Consider the following 14,496-nt stretch of genomic DNA (forward strand, 5'->3'; position numbering starts at 1 on the left):
TAGCAGAGGGACTTTGTCTTGTTCAAAGCAGTATTCTCAGCAGAGTGGTGCCTTTTAAACTGTTGATTACTGATAACTTTCTGTTGAATAAATGAAAGAATGTTGATAGTAACTACAGAAAGAAAATTAAATGCAGAAGACATTGTAAAGGAAAACCCAGCAGGACTTAGGGATTCATTAGATAATTGAGCAAGGAAAAGGAAAGAACCAAAGATTGTCATTCCTTCTCTCAACAAACATTTGTCCCATATACTGTGTTAGGCTTTAGGAAAATGGAGATGAATAAGACATAGTTTCATGGGCAAAAATCAGAGCAGGGGTGTCTGGGTGGCTCAGATGTCTGAGTGGCTTAAGTGTCCAATCTTTATCTCAACTCAGGTCTTGACCTCAGGGTTGTGCGTTCAAGCCCCATGTTGGGCTCCACACTGGGCAGACAGCCACTTGAAAAAAATAAAAATTAAAAATTAAAAAAAAATTAAAGCAAACTTTTGCATAACACTTACTCTATGGCAGACACTGTTCAAAGCACTTGAGGTACATTAACCTGAAAACAACTTCACAAGACTAAATTCACTCTGATAAGTGGCAGAGCTAGAATTCAGTTCCAGTTTCTTAATCACCCTGCTGTACTGCTGCTTCAGCCTGAAGCAAGGAACACAGACAGGTAAACAGATGGTCACAAAATGACATCATAATATACGCACACACATGGTCCAGGAAGTAGCCCAAAGAAGAAAGTGGTTATCTATCAAAAAGGGAGGGTCCAGGAAAGGCTCAATGAGGGGAAGTGACATGAAACTGAGTTTGGGGGGATTAAATTGGAGTTTTCCATGTGGGAAACATGATGGGGAGACCACTCTAGATGACAGCTTTTCAAGGCAGGAAAGTATGAAATAACATGATGTTTAGGAGGGCCTACAATAAGTTTGGAATTCCTGGAAAATTCCTTGAAGCAGAGGACAGCAAATGGTGCTAAAGAGGTTAGAAGGAGAGGTTTGTCTACCACCCTAAGGAGCTGAGACCTGATTCTGAAGGCTGTAGGAAACATGGAAGCATCGTAAGCAGGGGGAGTGGATGGTATATAATACAAGATCAGACTTGCTTATTAGAAATATCGTGAAGCAGATAAACTGAGGGGTAAGCTAGAAGCAGAAAGACCGATTAGGAGACCACTGCAATCAGCCAGGTAAGAGATTATGGGACTAATATAAGGCAGTAATAGTGGACACAAAAAGAAAAGGATGTATGAATTCTGCAGAGCTTGGAAAGGCACTGGATGTTGGGGAGAGAAAAGAAAAAAGTAAGGTCTTTTCAAGGTTCTTGACTTACACCAGACAACTAAAGAGTGGATGGGACAACCAACCAAGGGAGAGGATCTCAGACATTCAAGATGGTGGATTCCATTTGCAGCTCATGTCATTAGGGATAGTCTGACTTTCTAGGTAAAAAGGAATGCACTCAGTAATGTGGGGTCTCCATTAAATAAAATGTTTGAAGTTCACAGTGGACGCCATGGGTGCGAATAAAGTCATTGAGAAAGAACAAAGCAAAGAGCTGAGTGCTGAGCACAGAACCTTGAGGGATTGGTCACAGCAGGGCGAGAAGAAGGGGAGCCAGGGAAGTAAAGTAAACATGACCAGAGAGGCAGGAAGACATTCAGCCAGTGCATCACACATTCCAGAAACAACCTCCCCATGGACTACCATCTGGCAAATTCCTGCTTGTGTGTTCTTTCATTTCATGCTCACGTCGTGTTTCCTACTTTGGAAAGGCTTCCTTGATTGCCTCTTTCAATATAAATCCTTCTGTTCTTTGCTACCAACTGCTACTTGTGTATAATTTGCTCTTTATAGAAACTATCCCTTCATATTTCTGTCTGAATTTGTCTTAATGCATGACTATAAGCATCCTGAGGACTAGAATAATATTGAATCCATTGCCTACAGAAGATGCTTAATAAATGTTTGTTGAATGGAACAGTTTGGGAAACACTGAGTACCATTTAGTTTCCCTCAGAATGGGCCAGTAGAAAATCTATCTAACTGTATTCCCATTCAATGTTCCTAATTACAATTACTCGCAGTTCTCCAAGTAACCCCTGTTGATCTCTGTTCCTAGAAAACTCATCTCATATTAATTGCCTAATGAAGTCCTACTAATTTTTCAGAGCCCAATCACATCTTTCAGGAGGCCTTTGTCACTGCCAACCCAGACATCAAACCACCATCAAAGCCCCCAGACCCAAAAGTTAATCATCTCTCTTCTGTAGGAACTCTGTTTTATGCAGTTTGTGATTCCACATTTTTTTTTTTTGCCCTGACTATGCACTATGATTCTGATGTGTTCATCTCTGTGTCTCACATCGTAAACTTTGAGCTTCTTCAGTGGAAAACCAATGTCTTGAAGATCTGTGGCTCCAGCAGCTATCACAGAAGCCAGCACATGGTGGTGGGTACTTGGGAAATGGGTCAGGAATTGGATGGTTCACAAGCTTATGGCCATCATGTGGGCCACCACTAGAGGGCACTAGCAGCTCAATCAGACTGGCAGTACTTAAGGTGTTCCCATAGGCTGAGACTCCAAGACAGGGCCCTTTGTGAAGGCACCAGAACTCAAACTTGGACTTTTTTATTTCACCCTGGCAACAGGACGAAGGTGGTTGCGCTTATTTCTGCCTCAGTGTCTCTGTTCTGAATAGCTTATTGGATTTCTAGTTACCTTTTCATCCTCCATGCTCTCTCACATACATGTGTTCTCCTTACCTCATCAGGTATGTCTAAGGAACAACTCTATTCACATCACCTCTTTTTAGCATATTGTTCAAAGCCCTGTGCAGTTGCCCAACCTGCCTTTGCAATTGTATGTCTGCCACTGGTCCTGATCCTTCCTCATCTTACAAAAGCTCAAGAAATGCTTTTTGAACTGTGAAGTAATGGTTTTTCCACCAGGGCCCATTAAGTCACAGACCGGAGACGAGTGATTAGTTCCAAATGATCTGGGCAGGATAGAGGCATGCAAAAATGAATAGACAGTGAGGTCAAGCTAAGATTTCTAATATAAATGCACACCTGATTACCTAGTAGCTGGAGCCTTATCTGACCTGAAACTGGCTCTACTCTTAAGTCCCTGTGTGGAGTCATTCAATTTTTAAGGTGCTATTTTAGTTTATCAAAAATTAAATATGCTCTCTACTCCCATGTTCCATTGGAGAAGTATACCTGTCATATTAAGATACTTCTATCAAGTTCCACAGCCTTCTTGCTAAAAGTTTGTCACAGTCACTCAGAGAATTATAAATATCTGTAGCCTCTGATGTGGTTGTGTTGGAGGAAGGGAGGGGAAAAAATGAAGAGGAGAAGGGTAGCAGTTGACTTTTGAAAAGCCATTGCCATATTAAGTATTTTGAATTGCTTCGATTATTCTTTTCCATGGGTTTGAAGTTTATTGGACATGCTGCTATGAGTGGGTACGGCCTCATGTTGGTAAAGTTGTGAGGAATGGTTGCTTTTCTTGGCCATGTGTTCATATTGTTTTTCCAGCAAGGGATAGTGTATTTCTCTTGAAGAACTATTAATAACTTGTTTCCATCTTGTGAACAGTGTACCTAACCTATGGTGCTTCCCTCTTTGCAATAGTTGTGTTTGTACAATGGCTGAAATGGCTGTGTCTCACTTCTGATGGACTCATTTTTCAAACTGAATAAAAATAGCAACCATTATTGAATACTTATTATGTTCCAGGCACTGAACCTTATGTGCACTTAATCCTCACTGCTTATAGTAATTTATAAATCAAGTTCTACTTTTATCTCCATTTTACAGATGGAGAAAACTGAGACTTGGAGAAATTGAGTAAAGTGCCCAAGGGTTACCCAGCCCTAGTTCTATGTGATGCCAAAGTTTGCATGGCAGGTATGACACCCAGATCACAAATACAGATACATATAAAATACCTCATTTGTTTATTTTTATAAAGTTAACCCAAATTGTTCTCTAAGCTTGTTTTGCCAGGGTGGTAGAAAATTTAGGGGCACCTGGGTGGCTCAGTGGGTTGAGCGACCAGCTTCGGCTCAGGTCATGATCTCGCAGTCCGTGAGTTCGAGCCCCACGTCGGGCTCTGTGCTGACAGCTCAGAGCCTGGAGCCTGTTTCGGATTCTGTGTCTCCCTCTCTCTGCCCCTCCCCCATTCATGCCCTGTCTCTCTCTGTCTCAAAAATAAATAAACGTTAAAAAAATTAAAAAAAAAAAAAAAAGAAAATTCAATTCGAATCACTATTGGAACACACCATACCATGAAGCTGTGCTGTGTGGTCCTGGAGTTAGTTGTAGTTAGTACTACATCATCTGAGATACAGTCATTTGTCTACTTACTGAGTCCCAGTGTGATCTTCACTGTTCCAGACTAGAATCCAATCCTTCTGATCTGGCCATTCTCTTGTTCCATCTCACATTTGAGGCATCAAAGGGCATCTTTGGAGTTTGGAAGTTTGGAATCTGGTGCCCAGGGTGCCACTCTCATGGTATATCGAAGAGACATTCCTACTGCCATGGGCCACCTCCCTGGAATGCTATTTTTGCTACTGAACAATGTGTGGGTCTTGACTTTGACCTCTTCCTGAGTTTCTCAAAATCCTGTCTACTGTCATCTTCAGGGTAATAGTAGCATAATTTCTTGAACAAGCTCTCACTTCACATCACAAAGAGCCCTTTACTTTAAGCATCTTCTGTTTTCCACTGTGAAAAAATACCAGAGGCTAAGAAATAACAAATGTTTAGCTGTGAGGTAGGAAAATATAGGAAGAATAAAGGTAAGCTAATATTCCCATAAATTGTTCTGCCACATGTGTTTTGTTTTGTTTTTTAGGTTTTTCAGATGGGTTAGTCTGAATGGGTGTGGGTTTGCTGATAAGGTATAATGAGTTTTGATGACTGTGTCTTTTCCTTGAAAGTCTATTTTATAGAACCCACTGCCAGGAATAGTAGTATTTCTCTTAAACCTCTGGTTTATTTTTGTGTGGTGGATACCATGAATCATGTGACAGACATTTCCCTCTCTGCAGGTCTTTTGGAGACATTTCGATCAGATATGTGTCTGTGTATTCTGATATTCCTAAGAAATATTTTCTAGGCTGAGATGTTTGAAATAAAGAGAAATTTGCTTTAAAAATACTTCACAGGGGCACCTGGGTGGCTCAGTCGGTTAAGCGTCTGACTTCGGCTCAGGTCATTATCTCACAGTCCATGAGTTCGAGTTCGTGTCAGGCTCTGTGCTGACAGCTCAGAATCTGGAGCCTGCTTCAGATTCTGTGTCTCTCTCTCTCTCTCTGCCCCTCCCCTGCTCGTGCTCTGTCTCACTCTGTCTCAAAAATAAGTGAAAACATTGAAAAAAAATTTATAAAAAAAAATACTTCACATTATCATATATGTCAGGACATGGTAAGGAGGGAGACTAATGAAAGTGGCCTCTGATTCAGTCTTTTTAAATAATTTTTAACATTTCTCTTTTTAAATATATAGATTCTAGATTTTTATGTTTAACTAGCAAATACGGTGTTACTACTAAGTAACACTTGTTTAGACCTGATATCACAAGTATAAAAGAAAACCAACAATATAATGCTTTCATCTTTGTTTCTCCTTAAATATTTGTTTTTCCTTCGTGGAACCGGGAGAAGAGAAAGTTTCAGGTCACCCCAGAAGGCACAGAATTGCTGGGCCAGCCATCTAGAAGCAAAGCACAATATGGACCTGTCCGTATTTATACCTCCTCCGCCCCAAGGCAATTCCACAGACTTGAACCTCCCCACCCTTCAGAACAGGAGAAAATTGAATTTATTTCCACTTAAGTTCCAGGAGGTTGCCATGTTCCCCATGGGCACTCCATAAATATTGACTAAATTGAATGTTGCCCTGTGTTATCTTTCTTTCTTTTTCCTTCCCTGGTCCTCTGACTGCTTTCTTGGGGCCTTGAAAATTATATATATATATGTATTTTTCAGATTCTTTTTGTCTCATCAGCTCTCAGTGTGAGGCCTCTCTATTTTAATATCACCTCTTTGTGTTTGTTTTCTCTGTGTGTCTTCTCTCAGTTTCTCTTGGAATCTGTTCTCTCTCTGCTTTCTTTTTCTGAGACTGTCTCTCTCTGTTCCTCTATGCCTCCCATCTCTCTGTCTCTCTGCCTGTCTCTCTCTCACAGATGTACCTTTCTGTATTTGTGTTTGTTCTCCTCCTGGAGTTATCATCTGAAGGGGTTCACAACAAGCCTCCCCAAAATGTGCTACATAGTCAGGTAGATTCTTTGAGCTGTAGTCAATGATGTCCCAAAAGACTCAAGGAAGAGTTTTTACCATCCCCTTAGCTGCCTAAAAGAATTTAGATAGAGGGCCTTGTCCCAGAAGAGAACAAATCACCAGATGAAACTACAAGGAATATGGGACAGGTATGGTAAACTTTCTGTGTCCTATTGTCTTTACTTTGCATGGCAAACATCTGTTTACCACACATTTGCTCTTCCCATTTTCCTGTGAATTGTCTTTCTCCCCTTTGAAGTCTCAGACGCCTACCCCATTCTTAGCTCAAGATGTCAATAAGCCTTAGTTGCCTGACTGTCTGGGGGTCTCATATTGTTATGGCACTCCCATATGCAATTAAATTTGTCTTTCTCCGGCTAAGTTTTTCTATGTCAATTTAATTAATAGACCAGCCAAAGGAACCTAGAAGGGTAAAAGAAAAAAATTTTCCTCCCCTACATATCAAAAATCGTTGCCTTTTTTTCCCAAGAGATTAGACATATTTGAAGATTTTTATAAGTGCTCAGAATAATTAATTTTATGCTTTTCCCCCCTTGAAATAGCATGTTTAGCCCCTAAATATGGGAATGCAGTAACAGCGGATTGGTCTGTATCAACTACAATACATTCTAAGTCATGTAGAGTGATTGTGTCAACTCTCCTCTGGATTTTCTGTTTGCACTCTGCCCAGACAGCACTGCATTCCTCTGTTCCTTCTGACACAAATACGGCAACATTTCACCAGGCGACTATTAGCCTAGAGGGAATACTAACTTCCCCCTTCCCCTAGAGTTTATATCCCGTTCCAGTAATTTGGCCCCAGATACTGGCACAGAAACACTGGTTGCATAAAGTCCCTGGAGCCTGATACTTACTTTTTGTCCTCTGTGCCTCCAATTTTAAAAACTGAAGTGGGACACTGGTTTGCTATTACTTTCCTACATTGACTTTCTGGTGAAGATTTGAAGGGTGTGGTCAACCGCCTCTGGGGTTTCACACAAGTAACTGTATTGCCTTGGGCATTAAAATTAATCCTCCAAACGTTATTGGTAAAATAACATACTAATTGTTATCTAAGAAGGCATATGGAGGATTAAACTTTAAAGGTCCCTGGTACGGATAGAGTAAACAAAACCTTTGCCCTTATATTTAGGAGAAAAATCATATTTTTTCCCCTTAAGCATTCAATATTGAGAGCTTAACATGTGCCAACCACTTTATGCAGAATATCTCATTTACTCTTTATAGCAACTCTGCAAGTTAACAAGATGACCCACGTCCTCGTTTTGCAGATGAGGAACTGAGGCCAAGAGAAGTTAAGTGACTTGACAAAAATCATAGCAGAACTGAAACTTGTGTGTATTTTCACGTTATTGAAATCAATTTTTGTGCCTAGAGAAGAGCTATTCAAGATTATTTTGGTGCAAAATTAGTATTCAATTAATTTGAAACCCTTGTTTTTCTTAAGCTTGTATGCTAGTTTATAAATTGAATTAAGAACCTTATCAATTTAGCAAGTTTAATAATTACTTTGAAGGAATACTTTACAACTTAATTAAATTCTTTGAATATCCAGCCACATTTATTAATATGATATATATTTATTTCCTTTTAAGTACATTGTGTGACTTAACAGTCTTTCCAATAACTTAATTAATTCTTATAAATCTAATAAATTAAGTTTTTAGATATGGTGAACTTCAGTTTCTCTTAAATGTTTCAAATGAAATTTCAATCTGAAATGTTAAGTCTAAAGCAATGAATCAATTACTCATTTTAACTTGGAATTATAAGATTGACCTCTTATTCTAATAGGTCTAATTTTCTTGAACAGTACAAATAATTAAACTTCAAAATAAGCACAGATTCCTAAAGACAAATATTTTAATGCTTTTATATTTTGGTTTTCTTATTCATAAAACAAAATTTTGCTATCATTAAAAGATAAGGACACAATGCTATCTCCCCATTAATTTTGATGTTACTTTCCTAAAGTAATTTTAGCAGATGCCTTCTCAATTTTCTGGGGTTTCTTAAATACCAGAAATATCAACAGGACATGACTGGACCCTTATCTGTTGGGACAATGTGTCTGTTGGGACACATTGAGATCTATTTACCTAAGTCAGTTCTCTCTGTGGTAGACAGCATTCCAAGATGACCTTTAAGATTTCTGCCCCCTAGTGTGCACAACCTGCATAACCACCTCCCCTTGGGTGTGGGTAGAATTTGTGAATATGAGGAGTTATTACTCTTACAATTGTTACATTACATGGCAAAAGGAATTTCCCAGATGTGACGAATTTCCAGATGGAATGAATTTAAGTTAATCAAAGGGGGGGAATTTCCCAGGCAGGTCTGATTTAATCAGGTGAGCCTTAAAAGTAGCCAGAAGCAGTAAGAGTACTCTCCTGCTGGCCTTGGAAAGGGACCTTCAAGTCTGAAAGGAGGTCATAGCCCTGGATGACACCTTGATTTCAGTCTTGATTTCAGCCTGATAAAACTCTGAGCAGAAGATCCAGCCAACCCACATCCAGAGTCCCCCTTAGGAACTGCCAGATAATAAATTTGTTTTGCTTTAACTTGCTAAGTTTGTGGTGATTTGTTAGAAATCAATTTAAAAAATGAATACATTCTCCAACAGGGGTGGTCTTACCACTTGTGTGCTTCAAGTTCAAGTTATACATATCTAAAGCTTTCGTCCACTAACAGAGACCTGAATGCACCACCACCCCCAACTCCAGGCTGTTGTTCCTTGATAGGATTTTGCATCGTTTGCCACGTGAGATATTTAAATGTCTTCCCATGTATAAGAGCTTTGTCAAATATCTAAGTTCCTGTATATAGGAACTTGAAGGAGCTCCTCTCTGTTTGTTATATTCTTCCTGTATTTGGGTCATAACTCATCTAGACAGTATAATGACATCCCATTGAATTCTTTATATCTTTCATCATTTTGCCTAACTATTCCAATGTCAGTTTCTGGAAAACACTAGAGTCCACATATGATTCTAGAATCAGACTCCTTCTATTCTTCCCTTTAATAAGCAGGCATAAGCTAAGTTTTGATGAACAGTCTTGAGTGTTGAAATGATATTGGGATTCCTACTTTCCCTCGTCATTCTGAGAGCATTCCAAAATCTCTCTGGCTAGTGTTCGTGGGTTCTCTCTGCTTTCTCTAAAACACTAGTAATTATATTCTGACATCATCACTTACTTAGTCCCTCAAAAATGTATAATGAGCCTTCTCTCCAATGATCCTGAAGTCCACTTGTGCATTTATTCATTAAGCTTTTCTCTTAACAGTACAATGATAGTTGACCATAATACATAATACTCTGAGACATACAAAGAATAAAAGATAACAATTCTTATTCCATAAGATTTTTATGGTCTATTTGGAAACAAGATATGGATACAAAAAAATCAATAATTTTGCATACAAAATCATAAAGTTTAAGTGATACATGTTAAGTGACATGACTGGTAAAAATACTAAGTGGAGGTACAGATTAGAGTAAGTTAAAAAATGCAGAGCAAGTAGAATTTAAGTTCATTTATTCATTCAACAAGCATATATTTAGTGTCTCTGATGTGTCAGGTGCTATGTTAGGCACTGAGGGGCCAAGAATAAGGCACAGTCACCCTCTTCATCAAGCTAACATCATAGCTGAGAAAACAAAAGCATAAGAAAAGTATGAGGACACACACTATGAAAAACACTATTATGATGGTGTATACAATATGTAATGCAAAGGAAGTGGAGAGAGGAATTAGGCTGACGATAAAGATGGGTGGAAGTCAGTGGTGAGGGAGCCTTTCAAGAGGTGACATTTTCGTTGAACCTTCTGGCAGAAATAACACTTGTCTTTTCGTTTAACCATTTCAGCCATGCCAAGAACTACCCCAAGCACTGTATACTAATGAACCTCATATAATCCTCCCAATGACTTCATTTGATCAAGGATATAACGGCAGTGTGGAGTAATTCCCAAAGATGACACAGAGGTCATTCGGTCACATCTCCTCCAGCACGGCTCCAATCTCCAATCAAAGCTATTCTCGTCTCTCTCAGACTTTTGCAGACTCCGGTCTCTCTGCTGCTGCCATTGCCTTACACCTGGTCTCTTTGTGATCTTTCAAAAACACAAATCAGATAATGTCAGTGCTCTGAACAAACTTTCCAACAGCTTCCCATCTCACTTGCATTAAAACCTAAGGTTCTTAGCACAGCTTTCAAGATCCTGCGTGATTTTGCCCTCAACTCCTGTGACATCATTACCTACCACTCTCTCCTGAATCCGTCATTCTACAGCCACCCTTCTCCCTCTTTGCTGCTCCTTGAATGAACCAAGAATGCTCCTTGCTGATCCCCCTGTCTGGGACACTGTCCCCCAGATATTGGCATGCCTCACTTCCAGACCTCAATTCAGGTCTCTGATCAAATGTCATCTTCTCAGAAAAGCCTTCCTGACCAGCTGTGGAAAACACAACGCACTCACCTCTCTGCTCCCACTTCACTCTGAATCCTTACCCTGCTTTATTTTTCACTGTGACACTAATCAGATATTTTCTGTCTTCATCACTGGGAATAACGTCCTTGAACTTTATACTCCTCTTTACTTTATCCCCAACACGCAACACAAAGCTGGCACTAGAGGCTCAGTAAGTGGTGTTGAATCTGTGTATTCATTAATAAATGAAGTGATTTGTCAATGGTCACATTCTGGGTGTGTGGCAGGGTCGGCCTTTGTCTAACTCTAGACTCCAAGTTCTTAAATACTTCTTACTACTGAGGAAGAAGGGGAAAAATACATTGACGCTGGGGAAAGCTGCAGCATAGAGGATGTGAGAATGAGGGTGCTGATGTAAAACTAGGAAGATGGTTTGGGACAGATCGTGAAGGATTTGGAAGTCTTGGAAAAGAAGCTTATAATTTCCCCTGTGAGCATGGAGAGGAGGCTTGCAGCATGGAGAGGAGGCTTGCACCCTCTAAATATGAGTGGAAAGAGCTTGAGACCATCTGACCTGGGGAAAGGGCATTTATATACAATTTAATGACACTTCAGATCTCTTTTCATTTCCATGACAATTCTACAGAACACTGCACTCTCTAAGGGACTAAGTGGAGAATTTAGCAAATAGATTCCTTCCTGGTATTTTTCACACCTGGCCTGGTATATATAGACTTTTAAATGCTGAAGCTTTGAGTTATGGTTAGCTTTGATTCCTAGTCTCTTTTGGAGATCATTCTGCATATTATTAATCATAATTATTAGAATTATTTTTTATAAAAATGTGTATATGTTGTCCCTGTCTCTGTTGAGCAGCATCTTTTTATTTTTATTTCAGTATTATTTCTGTTTGTGTGTATATGGTGGGGTAGGCAAGGGGGGAGGTGAGTCTCAGGTTTCTGAATCCTACTTCCTGATATTTCTTATGGCCAGAGAAATAATTGAAGTTGGCATCTTTTCAGTTCAATTCGAGCTTCTTTATATGATGGATTTTGTTTATTGCTCTTTGTACTTATTTTCCAATGAAGTCCTTAAATAATTTCTCTCTGTTTTTAAATTTCCAAAGTTTTGTTATCCTTTCTGTGGTACATTAGGAAATATAAAGCAGATTTTACAAATCTGTTTTACATGGGAGCTGCCTGATTTATGTCAGCTATCATTCTCTAGCTGGGTGGTTATGCTAGGTTTCATAATATGCCAAAGCTCATATTCAAATACAAACTATAGACCAGCATGTAAACAAGAGGCAGAGAAATATTTTTTTTTCTTCCACCGAGCAACTCAAAATAAGGATGGGAAAAGGCAGCTTCATATGGGTTTAATCCTGGCTGGAAAGCAATGAAGCAACAACTCTCTTTCGTTTTGGTGGTAATCAAAGCAAGCAAAGCTGTGGGTGTTGACTCTTTGAAAATCAGTGGAATTCTACCATGTATGCTTGCTAGTCTCACCCTGGCCTTTCTCCAAGCTGAGTAGAGAACAGCTCCAACAAGCCCCCCCCCCCCCCGACTGAGCAGAAAAAGCACCGCATGCTTTTTTGTGGGAGATGCTGAAGGGGCATGAAATGCACCAGAGAGATAGTGTTTTTATGCTCTCAGGCAGATTCAAAGCTTCTGAAAAGCCACCATTCAAAGGATAAATAATAAACACCAAAGAGAACCACAGACAAGGGTAGGGAAGTTCAGGAACACATAAATGCATGTATCTATGTCGATCCTCATTTTCCAGTCAGCCTTCCAAGAATTAAACATCACCAGAGATGCTGGGAAAAGGACATGCAAATCTTCGGTAGTAAGAAAGCAGGCCTTGATTTGTGTACTTGGGAATTTTTTTTCTTCTGATGGAAAGACATGGGACATAGCAGTGATGTTTACTTCATGCATTTGTGCAGATGAGACAAAGATCCCTCTTCCTTAGAGATTCTTCTTCTCTCTGCCTGGCACCCTTGTGCTGTGAACGCCATGCAGTATGGTACTGCATGTAGTTTGCAGCCATCGGAGACAGAGTGAGCCACAGCACATTGCAGGTTTGGGAGGTTTATTTGGAAAGTAAAATGCTCGAGAGCTGCTGAATTTATCTCGTGTTCAAAGAAGTCTTTCCCCTCTTTGATGCCATCCTCACTTAGATTTCCATGCTGCTGAACTACTGTAGCTAGATCTATGCTAAATAGCTCCTTTGCAACATGCAAATTAATGCCCCCAAATCTAAATCCAGTGCACCAAAAGAATTTCCACTTAAGGTTGTGCTCCATTTGTTGATTTATATTTATGTTCTGTTAATAATAAATATAATTATCTTATTTCTCTGTTGGAGAAGTTCAGTTTGAAGATGGAAAGGCAATTATTTTAATTTTTGTTTGTATATAAAGATTAACATATCTTGCATTCAGAAAAAATTAAATTACCACAAAAAATGAAAACAAGAATCATGATACCAGTTGAATAATATTTCAAATTAGGTGTTAAGATCAGGTTTCCATTCTAGGCAATATATAATTCTTTTTATAAATTTTATGCTTGATAGTTTTTTCTTGCAGTGACGATCTATTAGATGATTCTTCATGTTATATCTTGATAAAAACTTGAGACAAGAAGGAAAAATGTCAGATTACTAACTTCCTCTTGAAGGCCCCAGGTATCTGTGAGGACTCCTTCTTAGGCTCCTTCTCTTGGGTCAGTTTTCTTTCTTTACTTTTAGGAGTTACCTTCCATTTTACTTTATACCATAGCTCTTTTCCTGTCTTTCATTCCCAAATGTCACCTTTGGGACATTTGACCTTTACTGTGTGACTACTTGAGGTTGTACATTAAGCATGTATGAATTCTTCTTCACCTCTTTCAGAAACTTCATTTGGTGCTTCTATGTTATACTATTTCAATTCAGCTCAATTCAACAATTATTTCTTGATAGACTATTATGTACAGACACTAGACAAGGACTTTGGGGGACATCAAGTTGAAGGGAAGATAGACCTTGCACTCAGCATTCAATAGGCAATAGCAACAACAGTAATAACAACTGGCATTTAACTTTTATTCAGAGTAGTCCTAGAAGTCCTAGCCACAGCAGTCAGTCAAGAAAAAGAAATAAGAGGTATTCATATTGCAAAGTTAAACTGTCGCTATTTGTAGGTGACATGATACTATATGTAAAAAAAAAGTCTTTTTTAAATTATTTTTAAAATTTATTTATTTTGAGAGAGAGAGAAAGTAGGGGAGGGGCAGAGAGAAAGCAAAGAGAATCTCAAGCAGGCTCTGTGCGGTCGATGCAGAGCATGATGTGGAACTCAGTCCCACAAACCATGAGATCATGACCTGAGCTGAGATCAAGCTCCAGATGCTTAATGAACTGAGCCACTCAAGTGCCCTGATACATAGAAAATCTTAACAATTCCACCAAAAACTACTAGAAGTAATAAACAAAAACAGTAAAGTGGCAAGACGCAAAATTAATACCCAGGAATTGGTGGTGTTTCTATACACAAACAACGTCACAGAAAGAGAAATTTTAAAAACAACACCGTTAACAATTGCACCAAAAAAAATAAACTACCCAGTAATAAACTTAACCAAAGAGGTGAAAAACCTTGTACTCTGAAAACTATAAAATCCTAATGAAAGAAATTGAAGATGACACAAACAAATGGAAAGATATTCCATGCTGATGGACTGGAAGAATTAATATTATCAAAATGTC

At 39.0% G+C, this 14,496-nt stretch overlaps 1 protein-coding gene and 1 long non-coding RNA gene across 7 annotated transcripts in view; one reads left to right on the plus strand and one right to left on the minus strand.

Annotated features, from left to right (window-relative positions):
- LOC109502390 overlaps positions 1–10,308 on the plus strand; it is a 214,209-nt gene extending 203,901 nt beyond the window's left edge. For both annotated transcript variants that reach the window (XR_002744525.2, XR_006584388.1), the window contains 2 exons: positions 7,538–9,071; positions 10,179–10,308. This is a non-coding gene — a long non-coding RNA (uncharacterized LOC109502390). The remainder of the gene's footprint in view (positions 1–7,537; positions 9,072–10,178) is intronic.
- Positions 1–14,496, minus strand: part of PTGER3 (prostaglandin E receptor 3) — a 173,428-nt gene that overhangs the window by 18,250 nt on the left and 140,682 nt on the right. For 2 of the 5 annotated variants that reach the window (XM_045036005.1, XM_045036001.1), the window contains one exon: positions 9,548–10,425. The exons of the other annotated variants lie outside the window; for them this stretch is intronic. The gene's annotated coding sequence lies outside the window, so the exon portion shown is untranslated. Of the gene's footprint in view, positions 1–9,547; positions 10,426–14,496 lie in introns of those variants that run through there. 5 annotated transcript variants of the gene reach the window in all.

Source organism: Felis catus, chromosome C1 (genome assembly GCF_018350175.1).
Source record: "Felis catus isolate Fca126 chromosome C1, F.catus_Fca126_mat1.0, whole genome shotgun sequence".
NCBI classification, from domain to species: Eukaryota; Metazoa; Chordata; class Mammalia; order Carnivora; family Felidae; genus Felis; species Felis catus.